General features: G+C 40.6%; 1 long non-coding RNA gene across 8 annotated transcripts in view; it reads left to right on the forward strand.

Annotated features, from left to right (window-relative positions):
• LOC115294641 overlaps window positions 1-25,689 on the forward strand; it is a 60,879-nt gene that overhangs the window by 22,463 nt on the left and 12,727 nt on the right. For 4 of the 8 annotated variants that reach the window (XR_003910024.1, XR_003910031.1, XR_003910025.1 and 1 more), the window contains 4 exons: window positions 15,542-15,692; window positions 18,501-18,648; window positions 23,332-23,445; window positions 24,998-25,468. This is a non-coding gene — a long non-coding RNA (uncharacterized LOC115294641). Of the gene's footprint in view, window positions 1-15,541; window positions 15,693-18,500; window positions 18,649-23,331; window positions 23,449-24,997; window positions 25,469-25,689 lie in introns of those variants that run through there. The other 4 variants (XR_003910029.1, XR_003910027.1, XR_003910030.1 and 1 more) reach the window with 2 other exon arrangements.

A 25,689-nucleotide genomic window follows, 5' to 3' on the forward strand; every position in this document is an offset into this window, starting at 1 on the left:
TTCATCGATTTCTCCTCTGTAAGGCTTCATGCTCTTTTTTTGTCATACATTCCCATATATATATATATATATATATATATATATATATATATATATATATATATATATATATGTAAAATCAACTTTGGTTACTTTTTGTTTTGTTTAAATAGCCAATTATCTTTTAGACAGCTTTAGCTAATTTTAAAAGGTCTTATATACTTACCTTTTCCAGAACTCTTCATCCCTTTGTGTAGATCTGGTATTTTTCTTTCTACCTAAAGGACTTCCCTTTAAATTTCTTGTAGTGTGGATCTACTGGTGACAAATTCTTTCTTCTTCTGTGTGTCTAAAAGTCTTTATTTTGCCTTCATTTCTAAAAGGTATGTTTCACTAGGTATAGAATTCTAGGTTGACAGTTTTCCATCTTTAAAGATATTGTTCACTGTTACCTCACTGGTGTTGATTCTGATGGGAAACTGCTGCCATTCTTTTGTTGTTTTCCTCTGTATATAATTTGTCATTTTCCCATGAATGCTTTTGAGATCTCCTCTTTATCATTGGTTTGAAAATTTTCTTTATGATGTTTGTTGGCTTAATTTTCTTTATGTTTCTAGATGCTTGGGCTTCAATTATTTTTCCATTCCCCACACCTAGTGGACTGCTTGAATTGTTCCAAAGATCAATGAGTCTTCTTTTTAACATCCTTCTTCTCTCTGTGTGTAACTAGACAGAGGTTCTGCTGCAGTTTATTAAATAATTTTTTTCCTCACAATATCCAATCTGTCACTATATCTATTCAGTGTAATTTTTATCTCAGAAATTATAGTTCTCAGGGAACATGGCTGGCTCAGTTTGTTAAGTATTTGATTCTTGATTTCAGCTCAGGTTATGATCTCATGGTTCAGAAGTTTGAATCCCACATTGGGCTTCATGCTGATGGTGTGGAGCCTGCTTAGGATTGTCTCTCCTTCTTTCTCTGCCCCTCCCCGCCCCCCCTCCACTGCTTTCTTTCTCTCTTAAATAGATACACATTAGACTTTTTTAAATAAAAATAAAAAATTTAAAAAAGAAATTATGGTTTTCACCAGTAGCAGTTGGGTCTTTTAAATATCTTCCATCTTTTAATTTACTAGTTGATTGGGGCACCTGGGTGGCTCAGTCGGTTGTCTGACTTCGGCTCAGGTCATGATTTCACGGTCAGTGGGTTCAAGTCCCACGTTGGGCTCTGTGCTGACAGCTAGCTCAGAGCTTGGAGCCTGCTTCAGATTCTGTGTCTCCCTCTCTCTCTGACCCTCCCCTGCTTGTGCTGTCTCTCTCTGTCTCTCAAAAATAAATGAAAAAACATTAAAAAATACTAATTCACTAGCTGACTACCTGTAGTACAGTTTTAATAATTGTTTGAATGTCCTTGTTTGCTCATTCTAATGTCTGTGTCAGTTCTGGGTTGGTTTTGATTGGTTATTATTTGTCCAAATTATTGGTCATATTTTCCTGCCTCCTTGCATAAGTGGCACTTTTTTTATTGGATGCCATACTTTGTGAATTTTACTTTGCTGGGTACTGGCTATTTTTGTATTACTATAAATATTCTTGAGCTTTGTTCTGGGATGCAGTTAAATTGCCTTTGGGTCTTGTTTTTAAGACTTGTTAGGTGGAACCAGAACTGTGTTTAGTTTAGGGTGAATTATTTTTCAATCCTGAGAAAAGAAGCTTCTAGGTACTCTACCCAATACCCCATGAATTATGAGACTTTTCAGTCTGGCTGGTGGAAACAGGCAGTATTCATGGTCTTGTTTCCTCTAATTTTTCTGGGGGGTAACTTCCTCATTGGGTGGCTTTCTCATGTACTTTCTTTGATCAATACTCTGCTGAATATTCCAGGGGCCCTCTGAAGATAAGGGGGCCTTCCATAGATAGGGAGCCCCTTCTTGTTCTGTACAGATCTCCCCTCTTCAGTAGTCTGTTCTGTAAACTATAGTTGCCTTGGTCTCCAGAAATCATCTTCATCTACTCTAGGGAGTCCATTGGACTTCTGTGCCTGGATTCCTCAGCCCTGAACAAAGGCCTGAAAACTGAAGGCAGCAAGGTTTTGCAGGGACAATTTTTTGTTTCCCATCTCTTGGGAATCACTGGTTTTTGTTGCTTAATATCGAGTGTCTTAAAAACTATTGTTGCACGAATTGTGTTGATCATTTTTATTGTTCCAGATTGGAGAGTCTCTATTATTCCATCTTAGCTAGTAATGAAGTATCTCTGTCTTTAAAATATCCAGCTGCATTGGATACTACATTCAACATTTGTAGAGCATTTGCAAAGGTCTTGAGTGCAGAAACCAAGCTGACTTAATCTTTATAATCCTAGATGACTGACATAGGACTTTGCATATAAGAGGTGCTTGGTAAATGGTTGGTATGTTGAATTGCAGAAGGACAAACATTGAAAATCTCCCAAAGGGGTATTGTTTGCCTTATGCAAGAAAGAAATATCTAACTAAGAGTTCAATAATGGAAAATTTTTAAAGTAGTAATCATCTCTATATTATGAGAAGTATTCAAGCAAAGTGAGGGTGTTCATTTGTGGTATTAAGTGCTTCTGCATTGTCCAGAGAAAGCCTTAATATGATGCCAACTTTCCATTAACACTTCTCAACCTTATTTTCTTCTTTTTGCCAAATCTGAGATATTATGAAAATAATTATTAAGGACTCTCCCTCTAGATTAATTATAAAAATGATAGTGCCCTCTAAACTTTTCTAAAACTATGCTCTTTATTATTGACAGAACATCAGCTCATAAGGACATTTAGATACTATTATCCACAACTAGCTGATTGAGAAATGGTAATACATGGGAGTTTGGGGACTTGTTTGAAGTCACACAGTCAACTCTAGAACCAAGCCAAGAACACAGGTGCCTAAATGCAGAAAATTATTCTTTGCCTTTGGCTATGTTGCCAAAGAATACCAAAGGAGGTTCAAAGAGTCTAGTTCTTATGTTTATAATGTGGGTTTCAAAAAGTAGGCAGAACAGCTGTGGGATTCAGAAAACATTGCATGTGTCTCTACCATAGAAAGTAGTAAGGCTGAAATTGGAGTTGCTCTGCAGTTGAGGTTAAATAATAAGAAAATGGAGAGGGGGCTTCCCAAGTCCCTGATGATCTGAAAAATCTAGATAAGCATTGAATGAAGTTGGAAAAGCAGGGGTTCAGGTGAGCTAGCCAGTTTTCAAAGTAGATAAAACACATCCAGTAGCATAGCTTCATTTCAGATAATAGAGTTTCTGGATAAAAGAGTTCTAGATAGTCAGGGACTTCAGAGCATAAACAAACACAAGGGACAGAGAGCAGGGGGAAATAATTGAGAAGATTCATGAAACAAGGAAGCTGGTATATAACCACATCCTCTTTGGCTTCAGATGGTTTTCAGTTTTCAAAATTTGCTAAGGTAGGGTGATGAACAGGACAGAAAATGTTGGGCAATTAAATAGTCTCTCTAGTCCACACCACTGAATGTCACAATAGTATTACCATTTATGAATGCTTTAGGAATGCAGGACAGAGTGAAGGCTATAAAGGATAAAATGAGAGCATCCTGTTTGCTATAGAAGAACAGGGTCACAGGGAAGGGGGGGCAAAGGGAGAAAGAGATAAAAGCGCTTCATCAGGGTGTCGGAGTTAGCACTGAGGCTCAGTTGCATTTATGTGGCTCAATGGAAATGTGGAAGAGAACTAAACAAGCCTGGACTATTCAGCAGGAATATCAAACCTGGTTAAGAACAGTGGCTGTACCCACCACCACCAGTTCTCTGCCTCTAGCATTCTTTTGTTTTTTGTCTCCAAGACCCATAGCCCCTTGACCAGCCAGCTGGGAACTCCATGGCCTTGAGACCTAGCAGAGTATATATAGGCCCCTGGAAAAGGGGGGCAAAGGAGAATAAAAGGATCAATGAGCCCTGAGAAGAAAATATAGAGATGGTTTATCCAAAAGGGAAAAGGGGTGAGTCTTTGGTCAGACTGGAAAGGGGAAGACAGTGGGTGGGGGTAGAGGCTCTGTTTCTGACTTCTTTTACAATCTCTGTAACATGGTATTTATACCACAGGGTGAAGGCAACAGGAACATAAAATAGGTTTTTTTAATGTTTATTTATTTTTCAGAGGGGGAGAGAGAGAGAGAGAGAGAGAGAGAGAGAGAGCGAGAGCACAAGCAGGGGAAGGGCAGAAAGAGAGGAAGACAGAGAATCTGAAGCCTGGGCTGTCACCGTGGAGCCCAACATTGGGCTTGAACTCAGAAACTGTGAGATCATGACCTAAGCTGAAATCATATGCTTTACTGATTGAGCCACCCAGGCGTTCTGGAACATGAAATAGTTTTTGTTTTTGTGAGGAGACTGTTCCCTTTTTTATTCTGTTTCTGTATTCTGAAAAGATCTAGAGAAACCCACAATTAGTGCCACTTTTTCCTTAACACGGCTCCAATATTGCCTTATTTCTGACATCTCCTCCTTAATAACAAGTGAGTAGGCATCAGGTTAAGAGCCCTGGTAAGCAACTTTAGTTATGTGGAATTCAGTCACAGTGCTTTGTTTCCACAGTATTTATTTCTGTTGATGGTAAGTGATCTGGCTTTCAGTTTACAATAGCATAAATTTCCTTTAAAATTAAATTTGAAAAAAAAAGTATTATACTGAAATTCAAACTGCATTATCTAAAACTAATTATCAAACAAAATTGATCACTCAAGAAGATGTCAAGAAATGTCAAGAAAATGTCAGTTTGATATGGTGGAACTAAACTGTGGTCTGGGAAGCAGGACTCCACCAGGAACTCCAAGTAGGATTTTGGATCAGAGTGATTTCATTTTCATTTTTATCAATGGAAGACATTGCTCCTAGCCAGAACTTAGCATGAGATGTCCGCAGTTTTAACATATTAAGTGACTAAAATTCTAGCCAAAGGCAAAGGAATAAGATGTTTTAGTGAGTCCATGCCAACTTACCATACATATAAATGCAAAAATATTGCAAGGTCATGTGAAGACCTTAAGGAGCTCTTGGGTGCCAACCGTTGGAGTAGATTATTTTTAAGGGATGTTCTGGTTCTAAAATGTTGTGCCAAGTATTTAATCCAAGGTCCAGCAAAGGCAATGATCTGATAAGGAAGAATAGTGACAGATTATCACGTTAAAATCTCATTTTCTTTATCTCTACACCTCACCTATCAAGTAGGTAGCCTGGAATGAATCTACTTGAAACAGAGGTCAGATGCCAAGCAGAACCATTTCCCTTGTTCCCTAAATTCCCTTCTCCTAAGAAAAATGTTTTCATCCAAAGTTTTACAACTTTTTTTTGAAGGTCAAAGGAAGTGAAGACCTATGTAAGTGAGATGGGCAAGGAGAACAAGGTGGTTGGCTTTAGTTGACCTATGTTTGGCCTTAATAGGAGAGACTGCACCTCCCACCTCTGTGAAACTTCTCCCCAAAAGCCTGCCACCCAAAGAATTTCCCATCTGTAGACTCCCCCTGAGAACATCCCTTCTCTGTATTCCAAGGAAGAACAGAGGTTAGGATGGTAGTTTTAGAGAGTGACAGTCAGGGTTCAACTCCCGTAGGGAACCTCCATTTTATTTAAATTTTCACATTTGTCTGGCATAATAACTCAGCGAAGTAGGTTCAACTTCAGGGCAGTGGCTGTTACTACAAAACCTTTGTGTGTATATTAGAAAAGCACATGCCCCTCTCCCTTCAAGCTATTCTGTCTCTCACACATACCTCTGGGCACATGAATCACAAAAAGTCACAAAAAACACCCTGGTATCAGGACCAGTGCAGTCTCCAGTCACTGGGGGAGAGGTTTGGCAAGGAGAACAGGGAGAAGATGTAGCACTCAGATTCTCCTCCTCTGGGCACTTTTATAAAGGGCTCAGACTACCAAACCTTACACAGTGGCCTGACAGTTATCACCATTTTATAGCCACGCAAGGTTAAATATTTGTCTTTTAAAAAGATCACCCTGCTGTTTTGTAGAAAATGGATTGGAGGAGGATTGAATGCAAGAAGCTATTTGAACCTGATGCAGCTTTCCAGGTTAAAGATGAGAGGGGCATTCAGGTTAAGAGGTGGTGGTAGGATGGTGAGATGCAGACAAATTCCCAAGATGTTCAGGGGACAGAGTAGACAGGTCTGGAGGTTGTTGTGAGGATTCAAGACATCATGGTGATGATGATGATGATGGTGATGACGATGATGATGATGTTAACAATACTCTCTACTGAGGGCTTATTTGTACCAGATATGAACTTACTTACTGCATAAGTTCTGCGAACCAGGAAAATTGATGACATTTCATCCTGGATGGTTGCTATGAGGATCAAAGATAACCTAAAGTGTCCATGCCATAGTAGACCCTTTGGAAGTGGTAAATATTAGTGAGCAGCCAGCATTTAAAATTCCTCTCTTAGTTAAGAAGTCCTAGTTTGTGGGCATGGCCAGTGGTGGGTCAGGTAGGTGATGGAGTATAAGAAGACAATGGTTTCCCTGCTCCCTGACCATCAGATTAGATTCCTTGTATAACTTTTAAAGGTTGGTCTGGGGTACAGGGTCTGTGTATCAGTGTTTTAAAAGCTTTCGGATTGTCAGGGGTGAGAACCACTGAGCTATGGGTCTTTGGAACCAGACAAATCAGGTGAAATACTGGCTTTTGTCTTCAAGGTATAATTCCTAGAAGGATGGTCATACAGCCTCTTGTGGGTTATATGAGGATTAAGTGAGGGATGATACATACTCCATGGTACCTCTGGGGACATCTCTGTTCATGTCTACCTTAACATGGTGCCTGGCTCCTAATGTAGATTCAGTAGATGTCACAGCCATGACCGTGGGGTCAGGAAGGAAAGGGACCCAAAGAGGCCATGGACCAGGCCCAGAGCTGGGAGCTTTGCATCCATCATCTTGTTTAATCCTGGCCCAAAGTGTGCCCATCTCTCACAGATGCAGAACCCCAGACCCACGGAGTAGATCATCTTCCCAAGGGTTCCAAGAGGAAGAGCTGGGATTGGAGTCCTGTTCTATGTCTTTCTGTTCTACCACAAATCAAATTCAGGCCATGCTTGTTATTCTGGAGAAGGACTTGTCACAGAAGCAATAGCACCAGGGAGAAGAACCCTTGTCTGTCCTGCTTTGAACTGCTAGACTGAGCCACACAGTGAATGAAGGACAAGGAGACACTGAAAGCCAGCCAGGGCCGGTCAGAGCCTCTCAGACAACAGTGGGGTGGTGGGTGATAGGCAAGGAGGGGAGTGTGAGGAGAGGAGTTGGGCAAGAGACCAAGATCAGAGAATCGTATATCTAGTATATGGCCAGGGTAATGAGATGGCATGTCAGCCAACACAGTAACTGGTAGACAGGAAGTATTTAGTAATCATTAGTTGCCTTTTTCCTCTTCCAGAGCTGCCTTCTGCCCCTAAGATAAGACCAGGAGTCCACCTTCATTGGGACACATCTGTTGGCTTGTCTGCCCGTGTTTCCCCTTTTTGGGATTTGCTCCCCCATCTACATATTTATGAGGATAGCCATGGTCGTGCAATATTCCTTTGGTTTTGGGAGGGTTTGGAAGGGGTTAGAGACAAAACAGCCATTCCTGGGAGGTTTTGACTTTCTCTTTTTCATGCATTTTTGCTCCTATCAAAGTAGGTAATCTGCTACTGGCCAGATATACAACTGCATCTGGATACTGTACTGGGGTCCAAGGACATCCCAAACCACTGCCTGGGAATGCTAGTTTCTCATAATGAATTAGAAATCAATGCTAGCAGCTTCCCTGCTAAGTGAAAAAATTACATAATTCCTTCTGCACTACTGCATTAGGCAGATTTTTTTTCCTTTTTCTGAACATACAGTAAATCCCAAGTGTTTTAAGACATGGTACCTCTCTTTAAACACAATATGAAATCAAAACCAAATTAAATGAAAAATAAAGTCGATGTAGCGCTAAGAGATTCTCCTGCAAAAAACTCTCACACAATTAACACACTAGCAGAATGTGTTGCTAATTTCATGCCACTGGAGTCTTTTTACTTCAGAATATAGAAACAAAATCGGGTCAGAGCTCCGATAATAACAGGATTTTGTTAAAATATACAGCCCTGCGCTGCAGGTATGTTGTAGGCCTGGGTGAAAAGTAGAATCACAGTGGTGCATGAAATAGCTTACCCCTGCAAATACAACTGCAAGAATTTGTCTCCAGCTTCTATGCTGCAGGAGAGAGAGAGAGACTGAAAGAGTCCAGAACTGCCCAGTCCTGGGGGGACAAAGGTGTCATTATCAGTGTTCATCCCTTCATACACTTCTGCAAGGGAGGCAAGCACCAGTTAAATTAAACTTGGGAACCCACAGCCTGTAAATCCTAGAACTCTGATTCCCCTAGTGTCTCTCAGACTCCCTCTCTCCAGCCTCACCTCCCACCTCCTCGCCTCCTTTCATAGGCCTGGTCTTTTCCATAACAAAAACAGCAATAATGAAAATATTTTGGCAGCATTCAGGGCCTTTCACATCGTGACCCAGATCTCCAAATCAATTTTCTTTATTCTTAACCCGACCTTGGCTTCCATTCTTGCTGGTGTTCAATATTAGTTACAAAATCCTGAACTCCCCGAGACCTTCCCTCCTCCAGCTAGCCAAGGCAGGCCACACTGCTGAAGCAGGCTCTTGACAAAGAAAAATATGAAGGAGATCAACAAGCACTCTGAGTTCTATGGGAGTCTCATTTGCACCACATGCCATTAGCCCCATTATTTACTCAGACAACAGTGGAGGCAGTGGCGGTCCCCCACTTGTGCAGGGCACTCCGGATGACACCATGCATCACTGGCCGCACAGAGCTTCGCTTAAATAGTGATATGTAAGGTAGAGCCTGTTACATTTAATCCATCACCCATGGGTTTGCCTAGTGCACAGACTGGAAAAATTGTGCACATTTCTCCACTGCAGCCTGCATTAATCCTAGGAAGGGAGTGAACTGAAAAGAGAAAGTGCCAATTTCAGCAAACATGTTAAAAAGAGAAGCGAAGAATAAAAGGAAAAGAAAGCATCTCCCTGACTCAGATGGGGGAGGGAGGTTTTTAAAGGAGAAGACTGCTTTTCAGAACTCTGTGCATTTACTATGAGAACAAGTACCCACAGAGACAAGAGTTCGGGGTCATCATACATTTAGGAGGAGAAGTTAGCTGGCAGGGGCTATTTTTCTGCAAATTAGTTTTCTCTCAAGGGTAACGGTGGGGGAGGAGCAGAGGAAAATGAATTGGAGCCGTTGAATAATCGTGTATTGTTTGGCTGGTTGTGGGACCTCTGAACTGATGCTCCGAGGAGCCTTTCCAGGCCTTCCTTTTCTATGGGCCAGGATGGGAAGCCTCACACAGCTGTTGATGAGTGTCCTATAGGGGCAGCAACGGGGACAGCAGTGTGGCCCCACAAACAATGGTCCACAGAGCGTTGGCTCCACTTGGCAAGAAAGGCACGGTCTGCTGGTCATTACTGGCGAACACAGGGCTGGACAGGTGGCTGAGCAGGGCAGGAATAAAGGGCAGGGTCCAAAGTTTGTGCTGGTCACAAAGAAGTGAGGGGAGGGGCAAGGTAGAAAAACAACAATACAATAGGAAGCGATAGACCAGCTCTCCTTGGGGGAGGAATGTTTATAAAATGAAAATGGATGAGTTCATCTGGACGTGTTTGTCTCATTGCTTTCGGGTCCAGGGTCTGATTGGAATGCTCAGCATCATGTTCGTCCTGCACGTTTTCCCACTCTCACTTTGGCCCTTACAAACACTGCCTCCTCTAAACCAGCGCTTCGCAGTTTCCCCCGAAGTGCCCCCAGTGGCAGAGGGGCTCAAAGCCACATTCAGGGACTCCGGACGGAGAGCCTGAAAGTGCCCTCCACAAAGACGAGATTTGGCTAAAGTCTTATATTTGTGTACCTTTCACAACCTGATATATTGTGCGGTAGCCTAAAATACTGAACGTTCAAAATGAGAATTTAAATTCCTTTCTTTCCTCAATTCTAAGATATCATTCTAAGATGCAGCTCAATCTATACCTGAGGGAAAAAAAGAGAGAAGACAACGCCAGTGGAACTCATACTTTGTCAAAAGCATCCATCCAGATTTCCAAAGCTTAAAGCGTGAATTAGAAAAATCTATGTCAAAAAATCAGGGAAATCAAGGAAATAATCAAGGAATAACGGGAACATCAGGACGTAATAACCAGTTTGGCCTGTGGCTCCAGACATACTGGGGCACACGCCAGTTTGCAGAGCATTACAGTGGCAAATGGCTATTGTAAAGTGATGAAAAACAGACCTACCTGGTTGTAACCACCTTGTAATAAAATGCTGTGTTCTTTCATTCTGGTGTTGTCAGAGTGCAGGGCAGCACCAGGCACACAGCAGGTGCTTAATAAATATTTGTTGAATTGAAAGTTGTTGATAGCACTCTGCATTTGTGCTCCCCTCTAGGTAGCCTGTGACAGGCGGGGAGTGTGGGAGGGGACTTCTATTTCCAAGTGGTGTGACAGGCTGCCCTCCCAGGGAGGGCAAAGCACGCTGGAACAGCACGGGGTAGGTGTTGTCGGACTTCGATCAGAGTGTAGACACTGGACTCATGCCCTATCTATGCCTCTGCAGGATCTTGAGATCTCCCTTCACCGGAAAAAGGAAGCATCGAGACCCACCCTCTCAGAGGTCAGGTTTAACAATTCTACAATTCTGCAGTTGGATTTATGTTGAGAGACTTCTTTCTCACCAGACCATGAGGCCTGGTACTACCCAAGAACTGAAGCAAGGTGCAGGATGGGGAAGAGAAATCTGCTCTTTCTGTCTGTACTGTACCTCCCTTGTGAGAAGGGCAGAAAGGGCCTTGGAGGCTTCCTCCCTAAGAGGCTGCTCACTTCAGTGCCCTTGGCCTTGTTCTGGGAAGAAAACACTCAGAACTGAAGACATACTGTAAAGGAGGGTGAAAAACGCTGCCACTATCTTATGAATTTGCCATAGATGAGGTAATTCACAAAGCAGGTCACTGTAATTCACAGTCTACCTCGCCTCGTCCTCCCTCCTTCTGTCCAGGCGTCATTTTCTAGCACAGAGCTCACTTAGCATGGGTAACTAAACTCTGGTCAAACTGAGCAGGACCATCTTAAGTCAGTGTCAATATATTATTGGCTCAACGTTTTGTAGTTGAAACTGATTATTCGTTAAAATGACCCAGATTTTAGGGTCATATCAGCAGGAACAGGAAAAGAAATAAATGATGATTCCAAGTTTAAAACACCAGGCAGAAGTATACTCTTTGGTTTTGTTCAGTAAAAGGCGAAGTTGGTGATTCTTAAGGTGAAAATACTGTGATTCTCACTTGAAGAAAACCCAAACTGATACAACTAGATAAATTAGAGAGTAATGTTTTTAATTATAAAAGGGTTTTACTTTCTACAGTGATTCATCCTATGGCCCCCAGCTTCTTAGAAGAATTTAAAGTACTATTTAATCTCTTGCACAAAAATTCATATGGCACTTTTAAAAACAGATATATGACATTTGGCTTTATTTCAATATAAATAAAACATAGAGCACCAGATTCTTGACTTAAAATCTCTTTCCTAAAGTATGGAAGCCTCGGAATTCCATATTTATTCACTCAAGTATTCATTGAAAAACATACTGTTCAAGCCCTAATGTGTGGCAGGCATAGGGTTAATCCTGAGGCTGTATCTCCATCTCCTGATGCTTTTTTCTTCCCCGTGGCTTCCATTCTTGCTGTGTCTCAGGTGCTGGGTGCAACTGTGGGTCTGAACCTCTGGAAAAGGGGCCATCATATTAGGATGACAAGTCATGCCCTTCAAGAAGAGAATTGAAGTCAAAGTTACAGTAAACATTCAAAATAAACTTTAAGCCTGAGGCTGAGGAACTTTTACTCATGGAGATTGGCCACAACCTGTGGCTTCCGATGCACGGTCCTTGGAGCAGCAGCACTAGCATCATCGTCTGTGACTTCCTCCTCACGTTCCTCCTCAGTGCTCACTCCTGGACTCTGCCCCTGACCTACTGAGTCATCTCTGGCAAAGGCAGAGGGGTTCAAGAAATTGTTCTAACAATACTTTGGGCACTTTTTATGCATGTTAAAGCATGAGAACCACTGCCCTGAAGTTAATCAGGTCTTGTCTAGGCAAAGCCCCTTAAGAGTCTTCTTTCAAATCGTATCACCCATCACATTCTTTCACATGCCCATGATATCTCTAGTTTAATGTTCAAAATGACACCAGTATCTCCTAAGCCAAGTCACTTCTGCGACGTTCCAAGTCAGGGAGAAAAATAGCAAATTTTCTGTGATAATCAAAAGGGAAAATATTTGGACAGGTAATTTTAGGACCCAGCTATGGATCGCTATGTACAATAATGGACTTGAGCAATTAGGTTTGGAAAGCCAAGCACAGAAAATAATTAACCCACAAAGTAATCATCTTGTAAGTCCCAAAGCTAATGATTAAAATAAACCTGAAACAAATGATTGTTTAACTTTTAAGCTGTGCTTGTTTTAGCCACAGTGTACTTCAGGTGTGAGCCTCGGGAATTCTTCCTGCCTGCTGAGATTGGCTTTGGGACAAGGGCATGTGTCCATTCTCCTGCTTCTCCTTCTCTGGGGAAGGTTGCTTGAGTATCACAAAATACCGCTTCGGCCTGGGTCGAGGAGGTTGTCTGGGCTGTTCAGCACTGCTAGGCACAGGGTGCCTAGAATTTAGTCTGCAGCTGTGGTGGGCTTCAGCCATATTGAATCCTATATAACCTTGGACGCTGAGATGCAAGCTTCGTCTTTATGCAGCTTGCTTTGCACTTTCATTGGTGGTTTATTATTGCAAAGCATGGTGCTCCCCTCCCCCAACACTCTTCTCCACCCAAAGAAGTGAATTAATAACTAGAAAACAAGACAGAAACGAGATCTAGAAGGGCCTGAGCTTCTGAATGTCACTGTGAGCAAACAGCAGTGGAGAGAAAAGGTTCCTTTCCATCTTTATGTGCAGTGCTGTCTGTGCATTGACTTGTTTCCTGACACATGAGCCATGGCTTGAAAGGAATTCAGGCCCCAGCAAATTTTGCATTGCGCTTCAATGTGGCCTCTGGGATTGAATAAGGGCAAATCTATTATACTGTTGCCATGGAGACCCTGGCACAACTGCTGATAAAGAGTGTCTGATGTTTGGTAGGCCTCGTAGCATGGTACATACCATTTAAAGGCCGGTGTGTGTGTGTGTGTGTGTGTGTGTGTGTGTGTGTGTGTGTGTGCAGTAACTGGGGAAGGTGGGGTGGAGAGGAGGGTGCAGTGGAGAAGGAAGGAGCAGAGGCTGGTTTGACACACCATGAAGGAATGTTCTGTATTTTTACAAAGAATTTGTAAATACTTTCTTGCCTCTAAAAAATTAATTCTGCCTTCTAAGAATCTACATGTTAAACAGATGGGGGCAGAAGAAGACCCATAGACTCTCCCCTTGGTCTAGCAAAATTAGTCTTTAATCATCTAAAAGAGAATTGAGCTAATACAATAAAAGTGAAAATGCGCTCTTTTGCGTCCTTTGATGAATGCTGCCTCCATTCAGCTGTCTGTCTGAGGATCAATAGTAGGTCTGTGAGGATTGCCAGCGCTTGCTAAGCGGGCTAGCAAGATGATGGATTTTAATCATTAAAATGATTTTATAAGCATGAAACAAAGAAGGCCCTCTCACATGCATAATCTCAGTTTTGCTGTTATTGATTTTGCCAGTCCTAAATTCCCTTCCTGTCTTGAAGGCAAATCTCGCCCTCCCCAAATTCCATCCCACACAACCATTTCTGGCTCTAAGTGATCAGTAATGGGCAACTTGAATTCTTTTTTTTCATTGGTGCCCCTTCCCCATGAGCCCCAGAACCAGGGAAAGATGGCACATCCAGGCCCAGCCCAGCTTCCTGGTTGGTGAGGTTGGAGGCGAGGCGTCTCAGGCAGAATCACCTACGGTAAGCAAGCTTTAGAGCACAAGGCTCTAACAATGGGAGGCCGGGCAATCTGCGACAGTTGATAGGATTATTATTATTACAGAGCGCAAAAGCTTCTGCTTTCTTTTCTGCTGCTTTGCAGACCTCATAAGGCCTCTCTGTGATTTCTGCATAGTTAATTTGTCAGTTTATAAATTACCACATTATGTTAACGCTGAATGCTTCAAAACACAAATATATGCACAGAGGGCTTGAATATTTGAAGTGTTTTAGTACTATGGGGAAATAATTTTGTTGTCAAGCTGTGGCAGATATAGAACTGCTAGGGGATACATGGCCATTTCATCAGGACTGTGTCGATGATGGCCTGTGAACATCCAAGGGGGAAAATCATCTTTTATCACTATTGTGTACCGTGCTGGTCCAGATGGAGGATAAAACATGCATGAGTTGCCCGCAGCTCTGAAAATAATTATACTCATTTGCCAGAAATGTAGAAAGTGCATCCAACCAAGTTACCACCCATCATAGTGACACTCCGTTTGCATACTGATGAAGTTTAAAGCCAGAGACAATGGCGTTGGTATCAATAGCAAGGGGGGGGGCTGGGCACCACCAGTGCCGTAGGATTAATAGCGCCATCATTTTATATTATGCAGCATTTCACTTATGCTGCATATCAAAAGACTACTGCCTCTGAGGTTCACCTCACTGTTTATAAGATTACAGTTTGCTTTAAGACTCCAAACATTAGCATGGATTCTTTTCAGCTTCCACAAATGAATGCAAAAATATCTGTTCGATAAAACGCCTAGAATGTAATTACGGGTAAATATGCTTGAATGTCATTATGAGTGCCTGCATGTGTGTATATGTGTTTGTGGTGTGGGTGGTGTACACATACCCACATGCACACGCGTGACTTTGGAAGACTGCAGTGGAATAGAAGATAATATGCACATGCTAAGTCCAGGTACTACTGCAGAGTAATTGATGAATGGGTTTTTAAAATGTAGAAAGAGAACGAATACAAGTAGGACCCAAGAGAATAATTCTTTATATTGCAATCAGCTCAGTTTATATGTACTTGCTTTAATCGTAGAAATCAGCAATAAAAAAACATAGACTTGGTTATTTAATCCTTACTGAGTAAAAGAGAATGTCTTATAATGACCCTCTAAAATATTACAAAATATTAAATTATTTCAGTATGCTCTCATTTTTAGACAACCATAAAATAATCAGTGAGCCAACATCAGATGATTAACAGATTTCTTTACACTTTTGAATCCTGCAAATGTACATGTATGAACTAGGAAGAGACACTTTTCTCATGGAACTCTGAATTCTCATAGGTGTTCTACAGTTTGAAAATAGCCCAATCATGATGTTATCACAAGGCTTATTTTTAAGTAATGATTTTAATTAAGCCTTCTAAGAAGGAAACAATTCTGTGCCTCTCTTATATGGTCTGTACTCCGATGATTACACACGAGCGCAGCTTCCCATTTTACTCTGGTGTCACGGGGGCAAGGATAACAATTTCCATCTCATCACAGGAGAGAGAGGCTATACTTCACCCTGCCCAAGACTTCAGTGAAATCAGAGGAAGACTTTTACACCATAAAATTACAATAAAATAACTGAGGAAAAAGCATGGTTTCAACTGAAGCCGTTCAAAGACAAAAGCAGGACACCACAGAATATATGGTAACAAATATAGCTTTTTTTTTTTACAGCTAACTGGGGCAGACTGGACTGATACATTTTTCTTTACAGGCTTTCCAGTTCTCTTTCCCTCAGAATGGTCGTTGAGACATGGATGGAACAGGGCATTCGCACAGCTCCACAATGAGTGGTTGAGCAGGAATGAGGCATGTGAGCCTGGACCTGGGAGGATATGAATAGATGGCAGGAGCTACTCTTGGTAAACTGAGTACAGAAAGAAGCAGATTTACAGAAGGCTGCTCCTCCTTTTTCTTCCCTAGGACAGCACACAGGCTATGATGAGAATGTCATTGGGATAACACCATTGGGAATACCAGTTAGTCTGAAACTTCTGAGAAAACCTGGTGATACATTTATTTAAGTTTGCTGAGACATTAGTTCAGTCATCTGGTTTTCAGAACTGTTGTTGCTGATCAGTTTTTACATGCCCAAAGTTCTTCTCATGATCTCAGGTCTCAAAGGAAAACCAGTGAAGACAGAGACCAACAGACAAACACATACACAAACATGAAGCTGTCGAGAAGGTTTGCAGGATAGGAATGGGCGTTTAGAGACTGCTTTGCCACATGGCAGATGTGAATGAAATACAGCCTATTTTAAAGATGTATGTGTCTTTACTTCTTATAAAATTCAAACTATCAATAAATTAGAGCGATTTGAACACAAGTGTGTCTGGCTTCTAAGACCACATTAATTGTGTCACATCAATGTATACCAGGCCCTCCAGAGTCTATCAGAAATATGTAAAAAGCTAAGTACCATGATATGGAGCAGGTAAGGCCTCTCTGTTAATGAAAGAATGAAGTGAAAAAGGAAAAAGTATCAATAAATGATCTTGATAATAACAGCAATTGAATATTTGAATGCTATTATATATATATATATATATATATATATATATATATATATATATTCTCAGTGAAGAAGCAATCAGTATCTTTTGGTGACACACTTTGGGGGATAAATAAATCTTGAAACAAATTTCCCTACACACTACAGATCAAGATGTGAAGTTCCAAACTGTCCTGTGTAATGCAGACAGTGCCTTCTGTTTCTTTACCCTATTGACAGTCTTCACAGTGTCACAGAAGGTATTAAAAACAAAAAAGAGGCTCTTCCTCTGCCTCTTTCCCTATTATTTCTAAACAAATCAGTGTTTTAAAAAATGTTTATTTATTTAGAAAAAGAGAGAAAGAGAAAGAGACAGAAAAGGTAAGCAGAAGGTGGGGAAGGACAGAGAGAGAGCAAAAGAGAAAATCTCAAGCAGGCTCTGCACTGTCAGCACAGAGCCTAATGAGGGGCTCAGTCTCGTGAATGCTGAGATCATGATCTGAGCCAAAATCAAGAATTGGATGCTTACCCAACTGAGCCACCCAGGTGCCCCCTGAACAATTCAGTCCTAAACTCATTAGGTGATATAGAGCAAAGTTGGCATCTACTCCAAAAGAAGGAGGGAAGCCACAGTAGCTCAGAGTGGTGGCAGAGCCTGAGTGGAAGACTAGCCTGACATAGGGTGTCAGAGCCTGAGCAAGGTAACCTGAGCCCATGCGGGGAATTGGCCCAGTGTTAGAGTCACAGGTTGTCTGTGCAGAGTGGACTAGGCATGGGGTGACAGAGTCCACATGAGGAGAGGAAGGTAATGGCAAGGAATACTGGTTGTTACATGCAGGAGGATTGATCAGATTAGTAAATATGTTCAGCATAATGAGAGCCAAATTGTTCATTGTTGGAGAAGAGAGTTATAAATATGGAAAGGTAGAAAACTAGAACAAATTTTGTGGCCTTGGTTTGGAACTGGAGTTATCAGTGTGACACATGGTGTTCAGTACATATAAAGAAATATAGAAATGTGTGTGTGTGTGTGTGTGTGTGTGTGTAACACATAGTCCTTGGCTCTGTCTTCTGTGAGGACCTGGCAACAGCAACAATCCAATACTGATGAACACACTTAGTGCACAGGTTATGATTTCTAATACCATTTTCCACTAAAAGGCAACAAGACTCCTTGGAGAAATGACTAATTACAGAGTTAGGGATGAGAAAATACAAAATCAGCCTAGAGTGTCTTCTTTTGCAGGAAAGAGGTTCAAACTGAGGCACAAAGAGGTTCAGGAACTTTCCCAAGTCACACATCTAATAAAATTGCTATTGAATGATGTGTGGATGAGGCAACTTCAAGAGAAAGGGAAAATACTAACACTTAGAATAGTTCTGCACTCAAATGTCTTTATGTTCTATCTCCTCTTAAAGGAAAAACATAGTGGAAATTAGAGATGATGGATTTTGACTTAAGTTTATGCAAGAAAATCACTGTGGAACTCTAACTGGGGGATCAAGTTGCAAAGAAAAACTATCAAATAAAATGTTTTAAGTATTTACATAACACTTTTTAAGGCTTTCTCATTTTGATAGACTTTAGTACCAACCAAACAACTCCTAGCTCTAATCATCTGTAATAAAGCGGGCTTCCATTGCTACTTGGTTACATCTGTTGCTACATACAACATCAGTGAGCACACAAGACAATTTTGGTAGGCCATCGATGATGGGGATGGGAACCCAAGAGTTTTCTGAGTCCTGCCACCCCATAGTTGTGAAACCTGGTCAGGTTCCTTAACCACTTTGTGTTTGTGTTTCTCTGTCTATTAAGTAAAAGATTTGGACCAGAGAGAGGGATCCTAGTAACTTGTCACATGTGTCTGTTTTTCTCACACTGAGAGGGGCTGAATAAGCCTTAAGAAATTTATCCAATGGTTACCTTTAGGCTAATATGCTTTGTCACATTGATAGGTTGTGTCCCAGCCAAGATAGCTGATTAGTGAGTCAAGACCCTTCAGCTCTTGAATGGACCTCAGATCTGGATGGTTGTCAAATGGCCATACATAAATGATGAATGCAATGACACGCTGGAGATTACAACTCGGAACTACCAGCCTAGGTTATTAAGATAAGTCAGCGTGGGTCACCTTTCCCACTTCCCACTCTTCTTAGATTAAAGTCCCATTCCTTCCTTTCTCTTTTTCTCTCTTCTCTTCCCCCAGTTTGAAAAATATTTTAATGCTTTCATCTCACTCAGATGGCTGGGAATACTATGAATGCTATTGTATTTCATAGTCTATTGGTTGATAGAGGTGTTTTGTCTTGTTTTGTTTAGCATTAGCTTTTTACAAATTTGAAACAATTACAGACTTACAGGATAATTGCAAGTGGAGCATATAGAAATTTTTGTTGAACCATTTGAAGTACACAGCATAGAGTTTGGATGATCAGGCTGGCAATTATATTTTCTAAATCACAAGATTGTTGTAAGGATTAAGTGAGTTAATATATATAAGCAAAATAATGTTTCACTCCTTAATCAAATATGGAAAGGTAGAAAACTAGAAAGAACCTGTGGGGTTGTTTTGGAATTAGAAATATCAGTGTGGCTTGTGGTTTTCAATATATTAGATATAGAAATATAGATGTAACATATATTCCTTAGCTCTGTCCACCACAGGAAACAAAAGTGATAAGTATACTACCAGTGCCAGGATCTTGATTTCTAATACCATGTCCCACTGAAAGGACTTTAGGACTCCTTGGAGAAATGGCTGATTCCAGGGTTGGTTCAAGGAAAGTACAAGAGGAGTTCGAAAGATCATGTGCTTCAAAAGCAAGGAAGTGCCCAAAGACTGATGGGGTTTTATCAAGCCAGTGTGAGAAAGATGTCATCGACAGGATTGATGGCATTGAAGGAATCATATCAATAGATTATAATGCATGAGTAGAACTATGCATCCTTATGGAGATAAAGAAAGAATGAATGGATTGAAAGTTGGATGAAGGCCAGGGTATTTACCTAGTTTAAAAGTACCTCCTAATGAAATACTTATGAACTACAAAGGACAAAAAGAGCAGCTTTACAGTGTAAAAGTTTTTCCAATTCCACCTTAATCAAGTGATTCAAGTAAATGTCATCATTAGTGGGACAAATAAAAACTGAAATATCTGATAAAGATGGATTGAAAGGAACACAGCATCACTTAATCACTTGTATGATACTCCTGAATAAAAGAATGAGGCAACATTGGATAAATTCATGAAGTGCAACATTCTACAAAAGAACTGGCCTGTAATCTTCAAAATTGTAGAAGTCATGAAAGTCAAGAAAATGTTGTAGACTTATACCAGATTAAAGACGACTGAAGAGACATGGAAGTTAATTGCAGTGTATGGCTTAAAACTGGATTCCTCTAATAAAGGACGTTATCAGAACAACTGTCAAAACTTGAATGGGGTCTGAGGGTTTGATGGTGGTAATGTACCAATGTGAATTTTCTGATTTTGATGGTTACCTTATGGTTATAGAGGAGAAGTGTCCTTGTTGGTAAGCAACACATGTCCTAATTCCTGAACTTGTGAGGTTGTCATCTTACCTGACAAATGAGATTTTGCAGATATGACTAAGTTAATATTTTGAGATGGGAGATCAAAATATGCAGGTGGGTCCTTATAAGGGAAAGAAGGAAGCAGGAGAGTCAATGACAGAAGGAGATGTGCTGGTTGAAGCAGAGGTTGGAGTAATGTGAGTCCTGGAAGGGGGAATAAGCCAAGGAATGTGGGCCGCCTCCAGAAGCTGGAGAAAACAAGGAACAGATTCTCCCCTAGAGCCTCCAAAAGGAATGCAGCCCTGCTGACACCTGAATTTTAATCCATTAAGACCCATTTTGGAATTACTGTTCTTATTCCACAACAGTGAGAGAATACATCTGTGTTCTTTTAAGCCACTAAATTTGTAATAATTTGTTATACCAGCAATAGAGAACAAATACAGTGCCGATGGAGTACTTGCAAAGTAATTGGCACATAATTGGCATAGTCATTTGTTTAATTTTGTTATTGTCATTTAGTCTTTTCAAAGCATTTGATTAATTTTAATAGGATTAAGACCTCTGTTTTTTTTGTACTCAGGTTTGTTGGTTTATATCATGTTTGATAACATACACACATCTATAGCACAGGTGGTATAAACAGGTTAGGAAATAAAGAGAATGGACTCTTTGTTAGGTCTGCTATCTGATCTCTGCTTGCCCCTCCAGTAATGCCTGTGGTGGTCCCTGGAGGCTGACCACAGGGACTGTATCACGGGCTTTCTTGACTTTGGTTTCTGTTGTCATCTATAGATACAGTGTGTGGAAGATCGAGGGGAGGGAGAAGAGCATAGTCAGGGTGTTTGTCTCAGCTCCTGCGCTGCTGGCTCTTGGTCAGCAGTGGCTGCCTTCATCTCCTAAAGGCCATGCTGCTGTTGGATGGCCCCTTCTGTGATTGTCTTGGCCTCTGGTACTTTCTTCTTGTTCTTGCTCCTTCAGGGCTAGGTTGGAAATGGCTGCCAGCTGTGGGTAGTCCCTGGTACTTCATCTTCCGTTTTTGACAATTCCACTGTAAATTTATTGAACTCTGCTCAATCACCTGCTTTGTGTGTACCGTACTGTGTGTGTCATGATTGACACAATAAATCCCCATATGTTTCCACAGCAGAGAGCACAAATGCCCAGGAATGCTGTAAGGAAGGTCCTTGAGCAGCTTAGTAGCCATAAGTCAGCACCCTATTGGCACACAGAAACAACGGAAAGCATTGCTCTAGCCAGGGCCCTCCAGTCAAGGACCACCAGGAACACACAAAGAACAAGTTGATTTTAGTACCTGTTGCGATGAAGAAGAAAGCACGCTATTGGACCTATCATGGCATCTTGGCAAGGAGGTGCTGGAAAGGACTGACAGGATGTTGGATTGTCTTGGGTGATTTGGGAGAGGGTTTAAGGAAGCAGGGATTTGCTCTGGCTTGGATGATGTGACGAAGCAGCAGTAATTCTATGATTGTGTATATCAATAAATTTTACTGTAAGGAGGCCAGAATATACTGAAGATAAAGCTATAATTGGTAAAGTAGCATCAGGCACTCATATTAGCTAGGAGTGGGGGGAGGGAGGATCTTTGGTATTTTGTAGTTTGAATATTGTTCTTGGTTTTGTCTGTGTTAGATATGATGACGGAGTGATCTTGATACATGGTCACATAGTGGCCTTGCCTGATGTTGATTTTCTGTGAAAATTTTTTTTGTTTACTAGGAGGGCACCAGGGCCTACCAATCAGTGCCAGGACAGCTTCTAACAATGCCCATGTGGGAATCAGGGAATACTTTTCTCTCTCTCATCTTGTTTCATGAACACTGAAGTCTGATCTGCATTGAATCACCCATGCAGCTTATTAAAATGTAGATCTCAGGGCTCTGCCCCCAGATCTATTGAATTAATGTCTAGGGGTAGGGCTTGGAAGTCTGTATTTCTAATTAGCATGATGCATCATTCTGATGCACACCAGAATCTGAAGCCTACTAGTCTAAAAGAGAGAGATCACAAACCAAGTTTATAAGCTGAGATTCGTGGTAACGGTCCTCAGTGTGAGGCAGCAAGAGCCTGACTGTATGTTTACATTTTCATTGGCACCAAGTTCCAGCACCTTGGAATTATAGGATTTTTGCTGAGTGAAACTAGCCTTTCTTTGAATTTACAAGGTTGTCTGTTCTTATACCTTATGTGCCAGTTTTAGAAAAACCTCAACCAAGCAGGTCAACCTGTAAGTGACAAAAGAGAAGGGGCTGATCATCTATTACCATAAATCAATAAAAGGTAGACACCAGTAGAAAGGCTGCTGCCAAACACAGAAAAAAATCCAAAAACAATGAGGAATTGCTTCCAAAGTCAGTGAGAACATTCACAAGGATAAAGCACAATTCCAGAGGCAGAGCTTCTCAAGATGCGTAACTGAAATCCCATTTAACAAGGCAAACTACAGATCAGAAATGAGATGCCTTAACTGTAAAATGTCTAGTAGGATTATTGCAGATAGAAACACAAAAATCTTCAAAGGAAAATTCGCAAGAAACAATACAAAGAAAGAAGAAATGAAGAAGCTAATTGATTCTAAAACCACAACTAGGAAAATATTTGGCCTTTTCAAGAGTCAGAGGACTACCAAAGTGTAACTAAGACAAAGCCTAGTAATGAACTTGATTTGAACCTGATTTTGAGGCATTATGGATATTTCACTCTTAGGATAACAGGAGCAAGGAGACTTGAAGCTCAAACATGGCCACCATGTCTAGGTCAGAACATTTTCTGTTCCCACTGGATTTTCCTGCTCTTTGGATGTGGAAGAACTGAGCTCACTGCAATCAAATAACCCCATCAAGGCTTTCCTAATAGGAAGTTAGGAAATGAGTCTTCTTAGCCTGAATAATGTGTTTTGCCTTAAAGTCTATTTCATCTGCAATCTCCACAGGCTGAGAGTCTGCATCTATAGTTCATTACCGTTATTCTGATGATAATGTTATGTCTCATCAATTACTTGGGAGCAAGGTCAAATTTAGCAGCCAAATCTCCCCTTTGGTGAGACCATCAAGAATGTATCTATCACCTCCCTTCCCAAGATCTACATGTCCTGCAAAAGCTTCTGTGCCCACATTCTCTTGCCCCTCCCTTGTCCCTCTGTCTCCTCTCTTTCCACCTCCTGTTTCTGTCACAGTATTACCAGTTACAAAATCCTACTTTTCATTTATTCCTTTTCACTTTCATTTCAGAAAGGACAAGCAAGAATGGTTGAGAAAATCATAGAGACATAAAAAAAGAGGAAGAACCTGCATATAAGAGAGAAGATACTGTCTGACTTTATAAATAGATATTGGAAATGAGAGGTATGTGGTTCTCTTAGAATTTTAGTCCATGGGGAGGAACTTTTTCATTGAGACTATGATTATATAAGCCATACCACTGAGATTTATTTTAATTAAAGAAAAGAAAAAATTCTCAGCTGAGCAAACAAAACATAAAGGCAAAACAGTGTGTGTGCGTGTGTGTGTGTGTGTGTGTGTGTGTGTGTATGTGTGTGTGTATTAAAAATTATTTCAGTTTCATAGCAAACTCACCTGGAAAATCTACCTTGATTGCATACATTTTTGACAATTGGCTCAGGTTTTACATTTTTTTTAAATGAAACTTCAGCTCAATCATACAATTCATTTACTCAGTTTACTTCCTAGAATTAGTAAGCAAAAGTTCAACTTCACAAACACAGCTGTACTCAGCAAACAAATATAAAGAGATTAAAAGGACCCGTTTAATCTCTTTTCAGAGCATTTATCAGCACTACACTCTAACCAACTGAGCTAACTGGCTTCGGAGCATTTATAAATTAACCTTGCTTCTGAATAGTTAGGGTTAAATTGATCCAAAAACCACTCTCCTAAATTTGATTTTCTTTCTTCTTGAGGTATAAGCCTTATGAAAATGCAAAACTCCTAGGAGATGTAGCATTTTTGGTAGACTGCCACCAACCCCTGAATTTCTTTATATATTTGGAATCTATCCTGTTAAGTGCATGTATATAGATTCAGAACCATCTACATTCCATGTAATTTTTAAAATAATGACACTCTTTATCCATAAAAAATGTGTTTTTCCTTAAAGATTAATTTGTTTGATATAATATAGCAACAATGGGCTTTTTAAAATAAGTTTGTTTCATAAATCTTTTCTCATCCTTTACCTTTTTGTCTTTCTGTGCCATTATGTTTAGGTCTTTTAAACAACTGAATTTTAATTTCAATCTGAGAATCTCTGCCTTTTAGAGGTTGAGTTCAATCCATTTATATTTATTGTGATTATAGACATTTAGTTTTATTCCCACCATATTATTTTCTGCTTTCATCCAGTCACACTTTTACTTGGCTTGTTTACCATTCTATACCTTTTGTTTAAATAAAGAGCTCACATTATATTTATTCATATTATATAAACATTGGAGCTTCACATTCTATCCATGTTGCTTAATTACTCTTTTCTATTTTATGTCCCTTTATCTTACTCTCACTCACAATGACCCACTTTTGGAATTTGTTATTCTTATGTTTTCAACTTTAGGTTCCGTGGTAGATGTCCTGATTCCCAGAGGGGGACTGCTCCCAGCAGATTACAGTAGTAGTCCTATTTTACTTTAAACTAGGCTGCCACTGGGTCACTTAGGGTTCCTCATGCCAAAGACCAGTAGGCAAATAAAGGACACACCAACCTTGCAAGGGTAATTCACATTGATCAGGGGTAAATACAACTGCTATTGTATGATGAAAAAGATGAAGAATATGTTTCATATTCATTGAGCAATTGGGGCATCTCTTGATACTGGTTGTGCTTTTACAACTAGTTGCAGCAGCAAGGACTGGCACTAATTTCCCTTGTATGATTCCTTAGAAATTGAAACCAACCAGGATCCTGAAGATGCTCTTCCCAGATGGGACACACTTACCACAAAATGCAAATGGAAATGGATCTTAGCAGCTCCAATGGAGTAGAGTGGGTGCTGTTGTGAGCTGCTCAGAATCCCTACCTCCCGTCTCATTTCAGGAATGAGACATTCATATCTTTGGTGCTTGATGCATTGGTTGCTGCTGGCTCATTTCTGGGTCTCTCTGGAAATCATCTTTGGCCAAAGGGAGTCATCTTTCCCAAGTTTATAACTTCTTCTCAGGGGCAACTTGTGTCCAGTGATAAAAGCCCAGTTTTGTTGTCTCAATTTGGGACATTCTTGAAGATCATCTCAACTCCAAAAATCCTTGTGAGATCAGCTGGCTGCTCTGTTGCAACTGTATCACTGTATCTCCTTCTGCCTAATCCTTTCACATCCTGAAATGTGTTCCTTAGATTATTCTCCAGTAAACCTGCTGCCTGCAAATCTCTATCTCAAAATCTGTTTCTAGGAGAATCTACCTAAGACCTCATCTTTTTAAGATAATACTTCTATTATTATAGGTTTCTGAGTGTGTATCCTGCTTTTGTACCTGTATCTTGAACTATAAACTCACCTTCAGTGGAAATCTACTTCTGAAAATCCTCTGTGGCCTAAACTGTAGACATGTCATTCTATAGAGATTTCTGTTCACTTC

Source organism: Suricata suricatta, chromosome 6 (genome assembly GCF_006229205.1).
Source record: "Suricata suricatta isolate VVHF042 chromosome 6, meerkat_22Aug2017_6uvM2_HiC, whole genome shotgun sequence".
Lineage (NCBI taxonomy): Eukaryota > Metazoa > Chordata > Mammalia > Carnivora > Herpestidae > Suricata > Suricata suricatta.